Below are 6,014 nucleotides of genomic sequence, written 5' to 3'. Positions count from 1 at the left end.
ATAATGATAACTTGGAAAAGAAAAAGCATAGTCCATGGCACCACATGGCAATTCTTTTTTTTTTTTTTTAAAGCAATTGGGGTTAAGTAACTTGCTCAAGGTTACCGGGCCAGGTGTTTCTGGGTGGGTGCTAAGTGTCTGAGCCCGGGATTCGATCTCCAGGTGTTCTCAACACTGGAGCCGGTGCTCTTACTCGCTGTGCTACCTGGCAGCCCCAACACATGGCAATTCTTAATGGGGCAGCCAGGTGGCACAGCTAGTAAGAGCACCAGCCCCAGTGTCAGGATGACCTGGGGATTGAATCTGGGCTCAGACACTTAGCACCACACTCAGAAATAAATGGCCATGTAACCTTGAGCAAGTTACTTAACCCCAATTGCTTAAAAAAAAATAAAAAGGAAAAGAAAAACTCCTCTGATATACTAGAACTGAAGGAAGAAAAAAAGAAAGTGAAAGAATGCTATGATCACCTCATGGAAATAAATCCCCAAATGAAAACGCCCAAGAATATTATAGTCAAAGGATGTGGGTGTGAGTTTACTATGATAGGATGATTACATATACATATACATGTGTGTGTGTATATATATATGTGTGTGTGTGTGTGTTTATATTTATATATATATATATATATATATATATATATATATATATATATATGGATGAGAAAGAGAGATGCACTGGGAGAGGGGAAAGGTTAAAGTAGAATGAAGTACGTTATCTCACATGAACACACAAAAGAGCTATTACAGTGGAGTGGAAATTGAGAAAGATAGGGAATACTTCAATATTACTCTCATTAGAATTGTCTCAAAGAGGAATAACATGTACACTCAGTTGTGTATAGAAATGAATTTTTCCCTGTATGGAAATAGCATAGGGCATAAGGGAAGGTGGGGATGGGGGGGATTGTAGAAGACAGAGGGGTTTGGGATAAGTGTTGTTCATAAATAAAACACTTATGAGAAGAAACAGAGTGAGAAGAAAGAAAGAGAGAGAGAGAGAATGAAAGGATAAACAGGGGAGACAGGATGGAAGGGAACACACAGTTAATGAACATGACATTAAACATGAACGAGGATGAACTCTCAGATAAAATGGAAGTGGATAGCCAAGGGGAACAAAAGCCAGAATCCTACAAGAAACCATTTATTGAAACATCGCACTTAAAGTGGCGACACACACACAGCGTAAAGGTGAGGAGCTGGAGGAGACAAACCCGAGGCAGCAATCGTGATCTCTAACAAACAGAAGAAAAATTGGATCTAATTAGAAGAGATGATGTAGGAAACTACTTTGTGCTGAAAGGCACCATAGGTATGGAGGAATTTATGACCAAAGAAGAGAAATAGAATATTCTGAAATACAAAATGGAGAATTTTGATTACATTTAATTGAAAAGTTTTTGCCCAAACTCAATGCAACTCAGATTAGGAGGGAAGGAGAAAACTGGGAAAGAATTTTTTACAGATACCATCTCTGATAAAGGTTTCATTTCTAAAGTATATAGAAAACTGAGTCAGATTTATAAGAATATAAGTCGTTCTCCAATTGATAAATGGCCAAAGGATATGAAAAGGCAGTTTTCGGAGAAAGAAATTAAAGATATCAATAAACATGAAAAAATGTTCCAAATCACTATTGATTAGAGAGATGCAAAACAAACGAATTTTGGGGTACCACATCACACCTATCAGATTTGGTAACATGACAAATCAGGAAAACAATAAATGCTGGAGAGGATGTGGAAAAGTTGGAACATTGATTTACTGTTGGTGGAGTTGTGAGCTGTCCCAGCCATTCTGGAGGGCAATTTGGAACTATACCCAAAGGGCTATAAAAATGTGCATACCCTTTGACCCAGCAATACCCCTTCATATTGGAAAGAGATAATAAAAATGAGAAAAAGACCCACATGCACAAAAATATTTTTAGCACCTCTTTTTGTGGTGACCAAGAAATGGAAATTGAGGGGATTCCCATCAACTGGGGAATGACTGAACAAGTTGTGGCATAATAATGTAAGGGAATATTATTGTGCTATAAGAATTGATTAAAGGTCAACTTTAGAAAATCCTGGAAAGACTTATACAAACTGATGTTGAATGAAGTGAGCAGAACCAGGAGAATATTGTTCACAGAAACAGGCACAGTGAGCAAGGGCTGATTTTGATAGACCTAGCCATTCTCAGATATACAAGGACCAAAGGACTCCTGATAGAAAAATGCCATCCACATCCAGAGAAAAAGCTATGGAGTCAAAATGCACAGCAAAGCAGACTATTTTCTTTTTTGTTTTGTTTTTTCTTTCTCATGGTCTCTCTCATTAGTTATATATATTTTTTTCTGTTCAACAGGACTAATGTGAAAATGTGTTTAATAGAAATGTAAGTGTAGAGTCATATCATATTGTATGCCATCGTGGGGAGCAAGTGGGGAGGTAGGGGGAGCAATTTAAAACTTATACAAGTGAATGTTGAAGTCTAAAAAAAATAAAAATAAATTTATAATATATTAAAAATAAATAAAAGGCACCATGGATAGTGAAGTAATATCAATACTACACATGTACGCACCAAATGGTATAACATGCACATTCTTTAAAAAGTTAAAAGAATTACAGGAGGATACAGACAGTAAAAGCGTGTTAAAGGGGAACCTCAACTTTCCCCTCCCAGAACTACATACTTTTCAAAAACATAGTAATACTATTAATAATAATAATAAACAAGAAAGAAGTTAAAGAGGTGAACAGAATTTTAGAAAAGTCAGATATGATAGACCTCTGAAGAAAACTGAATGCTCCATAGAAAGGAACATACCTTTTTCTCAGTAGAACATGACACATACATAAAAATTGACCATGTATAAATTGACATAATACCAGGGCATAAATATGTCATGATGGAATGTAGAAAAGCCTTTAATATTAAGTACATCATTTTCAGATGGTAATGCAATAAAAATTACATTCAATAAAGGACAATGAAAAGATCAATTAAAACTAATTGGAAAGGGGTATCTAGGTGGGGCAGTAAATGGAGCACTGGCCCTGGAGTCAGGAAGACCTGAGTTCAAATCTGGCCTAAGACACTTGACACACTTACTAGCTGTGTGACTTTGGGCAAATCACTTAACCCCAATTGCCTTCCAAAAAGCAAAACAAACAAACAACAACAACAAAAACTAATTTGAAACTAAATAACATAATCCCAAAGACTAAGTGGGTCAAAGAACAAATCTTAGGAATGATGCCTAATTTCATTAAAGAGAATGACAACAATGATACAATATACCAAAATTTATGAGGTACAACCAATGCAATACTTAGGGGAAATTTTATATCTCTAAACTTATCAATAAAATAAAGAATAGATCAATGAATTCCACTTCAATTGGAGAATGACAGAATAAGCTGTGCTATGCAATTGTAATGAAATACTACTGCACTGTAAGAAAGGATGAGTAAGCTGGTTTTAGAGAAATCAGAATTGGTCAAATGGAAAGAAGGTCCAAAAGTTTACCAAAGAAAATAATTCCTTAAAAATTATAATGGGAGGGGTGGTTTTTGGCGCAGTGAATAGAGCTCTGACCCTGGAGTCAGGAGGACCTGAGTTCAAATCCGGCCTCAGACACTTAACACAAAGAAACTAGCCATGTGTCCTCAGGCAAGTCACTTAACCCCAATTGCCCTGCTTTCCCCCCTGCCAAAAATACAAAAAACAAATTAGAATGGGGAAAATGGAAAGTAATGTTTAATCTATGAGTAATCAAGAAATTATAGGGGAGGCTCGGTGGCACAGTGAGTAAAGCACCGGCCCCAGAGTCAGGAGGACCTGAGTTCCATTTCAGCCTCAGACACATAACACCCACCCACACACACACACACAAAACAACTAGCCATGTAACCTTGGGCAAGTTACTTAACCCCAATTTCCCTTCAAAAGGCAAAAAAAAAAAAGAATTTATAAAACAGAACCAAAAGAATGAAAAATAGAAGACAATGTGAAATATCTCATTGAAAAAACAACTGACAACATTCTGGGGGCAGAGTCAAGATGGTGGCATAGAGAAAGGACTTCCATGGGGCTCTGGGTTCCACCTCCCCAAATTTGTGTAAAAGGGGACTCTGAACAAACTTTGGAGATACAGAACCCACAAAATGACAAAGAAAAGCAAACTGCCCGCTGAGGACAGCTTGGCAGGCTGACAGTAAGTGGCCAGCACAGCACTCTGGTAGCCAACCCCAGACCTGCACCAGCCAGAGGATTTAGCCCCAGGATGGGCCAGACAAACCACTGGCAAAAGGGACTTCAGATCACAAGCAGCTGTGGCCATTTCCAGAATTATCAACACATTGATGTGAAGGAGAAAATGAAAGGTCAATGCAGTGTGGACTTTGGGATCCAGTAGTTGGGAGTGCCTTTGACCTTTGCCCCAGGACAAGAAGCCACTTGTGGCTGTGCAGCCACCACCACGTGGAAGCTTCAGCTCCTAGCTTGCAGAGTGTAAGGGGACCAAATGACCAGTCTAAGTGGTAATCACTCCTGATTTAACCTGCTGGAATATGGATTGCGGTCTAGGTTGGAGGTCCTGGGGTGTACAACAAGCTTGCCAGAGTATGCGGAGACTTCAGAGAGGGCACCCAACTAATACCTTCAGCAGCTGAGAAAACCACAGAATTGGGTACTAAGGCCCCCTGTCTGGTGGCAGAGGCTTACTGAGGCAAAAAACTCAGGGGTCAAGTGATTGAGTGGTGACATGAGCAGGCAAATGAAGCAAAATAAACAGAGCAACCCAACTTTACACTCCTATTTTGGTGACAAAAAATGACCAAAGCATGGAATAGGAGGAAGACAGGGAAGTCAGAACTCCTGCACCAAAAGCTTCAAAGAAAAATATGAGCTGGTTAGAGGCCATAGAGGACCTTAAGAAGCAAGTAAGAGAAGTAGAGGAAAAATTGGGAAGAGAAAGAAATGAGAATTCTGCAAGGAAAATATGAAATGAGAATCAACAACCTGACAGGAAAATAACACCTTAAAAAATAGACTAACTTAAATGGCAAAAGAGGCTCAAAAAGGCAATGAGGAGAAGAATGCCTCAAAAAGCCATATTTTCCAGATGGAAAAAGAATCTCAAAAGCTCACTGAGGAGAATCATTCCTTCAGAATTAGATTGGAGCAAATGGAAGGTAGTGACTTTATGAGAAATCAAAATGCTGTTAAACAGATTGAAACAAATGAAAGAATAGAAGGCAATACTATTATTAATACTACTTTACATATAATTGGGAAATAATATATACAGCCACCATTCCCTACTGGAAAAGTTGAAGGGGGTATGAGAGAAGATATGGGAGAGAACAGATTGGAGGAAGGGATATCCTGTGGGAACACTAATTTGGGGTGGTGGGTAGGGAACAAACGGGGAAAAAGTTTGTAACTCAAAATCTGGTTGAAATGAATAATGTAAACCAGAAGTTAATAAAGCATTGAAAAAGAAAAAAGAAAAAAACAACTGACCTGGAAAAATAGATGCAGGAGAGATAATTTTGAAATGATTGGGCTAACTGAAAGTAAAGAGCAAAAAAAAAGAGCCTAGACATCATCTTTCAAGAAATTATTATGGAAAAATGACCTGATATTCTAGAACCAGAGTGTAATATAGAAATTGAGATAAACCAACAATCACCTCCTGAGAAAGAATGCCAAAGGAAAACTTCTAGGAATATTGTAACCAAATTCCAAAGCTCCCATGTCAAGGAGAAAATATTGCAAACAGCCAGAAAGAAACAATCATAGCATTGTGAAAACACAATCAGGATAACAAGACATTTGACAGCTTCTACTTTAAGGGATTTGAGGGTTTGCAATATGATATTCTGCAGGTCAAAAGAATTAGGATTAAAAAAAGAATCAGATATCTACCCAGCAAAACTGAATATAATTCTTCAGGGGGGAAAATGGATACTCAATGAAATAGAGGACTTTCAAGCATTTCTGATAAGAAGACCA

Source organism: Petaurus breviceps, unplaced genomic scaffold (assembly GCF_028583685.1).
Source record: "Petaurus breviceps papuanus isolate PSGF00001 unplaced genomic scaffold, PetGlider_PUasm1.0 125, whole genome shotgun sequence".
Classification (NCBI taxonomy): Eukaryota; Metazoa; Chordata; class Mammalia; order Diprotodontia; family Petauridae; genus Petaurus; species Petaurus breviceps.
This window is presented reverse-complemented; position numbering follows the sequence as displayed.